General features: G+C 36.5%; 1 protein-coding gene across 6 annotated transcripts in view; it reads left to right on the top strand.

Moving 5' to 3' along the window:
- Positions 1-2,500, top strand: part of LOC119580236 (cartilage oligomeric matrix protein-like) — a 102,054-nt gene that overhangs the window by 88,633 nt on the left and 10,921 nt on the right. The gene's annotated exons all lie outside the window — the stretch shown is intronic.

Below are 2,500 nucleotides of genomic sequence, written 5' to 3'. Positions count from 1 at the left end.
TGTGTCTGTTTCCCCTTTACGGTACTGTTATAACTCATTGTTATTTTTGTATAAATTTCGCCGCTTTGCATTTTATTTCATGATATTCTTCTCTGTCTGATATTTTATGGTGTACTTGTTGATTGTGTCTTTGTTTCTGTTTCTGTGTCTTTGTTTCCTCTAGCCTTTGACCGAAGACTAATATAAGTTTTTCGATTGACAACCATGATGACGTATTGCGAACCACACGTCAGAACTTCCTCCTTTGACATTATCTGACCTCAAATGACCTTTATAATTCATAATTCTTTATGTTAGTTTATTTATTCTATATTTATTCTATTTTTACCACGATTGCTTAATCACTGCTATACCTTTGTCTGACCTTTTGCATGTCACCCGTTATTTAGTCTTTTATTTCTGTTTCCTATGATATAATCGGATATATTTTGTATTAACGATATACGTTCTGCTCGAAACTTCATCATCTCTGCCACTCATTCATTTACAATACATTAAATATTTCGAGTAATATACTGTAATCTCTGCCATTCTAATCAACATTTCACCTTCAAGTCTCGACGAAAAACAGGAGAAACAGAAAAGCCACGGAGATAATTTAATAAGTACGCATTTCCAAAGAGGAAAATATTTTAATATTAGACAATAGGAAATTAGAATCATAAGCCGCTCTCACTGCGTTCCTTTCCTTAACTTATTTAGCTGAATTTTCACAAAGATAAAGCTTACTGCTCCAGGGACAAAATAAAATAGTGAAATTCCGCCAACCCTTGGATTATATACCAGGTAATAGAAATGCAAAATGAAATATTGAGAGGATAAGCTGAACAAAATATGAAGCCGCAGAATTATCAACTAAGCATTTATCTATAATTTTTCTATAAAAAGAATATTTAATTCAAGACAAAGTACGTCGACTCTTACGGAGGAATATGAACTTAATCGTCAAAATCAATAGTCCTTGTTGGTTCAAAAAGCAAAGAGAGATAGATAGATAGATAGATAGAGAGAGAGAGAGAATAAAAAAGAACGAAAGGCAGTCAGGCAGGCAGGCAGGCAGACAGGCAGGCAGGCAGGCAGGCAGGCAGGCAGGCAGGCAGCCAGCCAGCCAGCCAGCCAGCCAGCCAGCCAGCCAGCCAGTCAGCCAGCCAGCCAGACAGCCAGCCAGCCAGCCAGCCACACAGACAGACAGACAGAAAAATAGACAGAGCGATATGGACTGAGAGAGAGAAATAAATAGATAAATAGCTAGGTATGTAGGTACGTAGATTGCTAGATGGAGATATATATATATATATATATATATATATATATATATATAATATATATATATATATATATATATATATATATAGAGAGAGAGAGAGAGAGAGAGAGAGAGAGAGAGAGAGATAGACAGATAGATAGATAAACAAGTAGACGAATAGATAGACAAATAGACAGCAGATAGATGGATAGATAGATAGATAGACAGATAGATCGAGCGACAAACAGATAAACTCATAGATAGAGATAGATAGATAGATAGGTAGATAGGTAGCCAGATAGATAGATAGATAAACAGATAGATAGACAGAGATAGAGAAGCGTAAGGTATGACGCATTGTTCCCCGGCTGTCACAGCTGTTTCAGTCACGCTCGTGTTCGTGACTGAGATTTTGAAGGAGAAAGCTCAAGCGCCGCAGCTCAAAGGAGGGAATGAATGAGGAATGAAGTCAGGTTGCACGGACGAGCACATACAAACACCACAAACACATTCACATGCACGCACACACACACACACACACACACACACACACACACACACACACACACACACACACACACACACACACACACACATACACACACACACACACACACACACGCGCGCGCGCGTGCGCGCGCGTTCTTAATCATAATTTTTAATTTACCGAATCACTAATGTTCGCTGTATTACATCGTTCTAACAGACACTCTCTGGAGCTTTTATTTTTTTCCGGAAATTTAAAAATTCGAAGCATGATTATTATAGAAATTCATATTGGAATTCAGACCATTATAAAATGCTGTCCATATTTTCAAATTTAACTTTCATTTTTTGGCTGAAAATTATTTCGAGAAATATTAATATTTATATTAAAGAAAAACTCATTTTCAAATAACATTTTCTGCGCTGGCTTAATAAAAAGAATCTGGCACACACTTTGACATGACGAAATAAAAACAGTTTGTCAAAACTTTATCAATAATTCAAAAGGAAACCCTAGTGAGAGACTTTCACAAAATAGGAAACCCCATATTTGTGGAAACCTCATTTTACAATCCTTCACTCACATATTGCAAACTAATTCATATGCGTTCAGTACTAATCCATTCCTTGCCTACGTATCCGAATGGTGAGACTTATATCAAAGAAAAGAAAATGTCATTTGATAAACGAGCATTCCAAAAATACTTCACTGGCAACTCTGTGCTTCTTTCACCGCTGATGCCTGAATGTATGAGGTTTTTTGTTCTT

Source organism: Penaeus monodon, chromosome 13 (assembly GCF_015228065.2).
Source record: "Penaeus monodon isolate SGIC_2016 chromosome 13, NSTDA_Pmon_1, whole genome shotgun sequence".
NCBI classification, from domain to species: Eukaryota; Metazoa; Arthropoda; class Malacostraca; order Decapoda; family Penaeidae; genus Penaeus; species Penaeus monodon.
The sequence above is the reverse complement of the archived record's forward strand: the minus strand, read 5'-3'. Positions and strand labels throughout refer to the sequence as shown.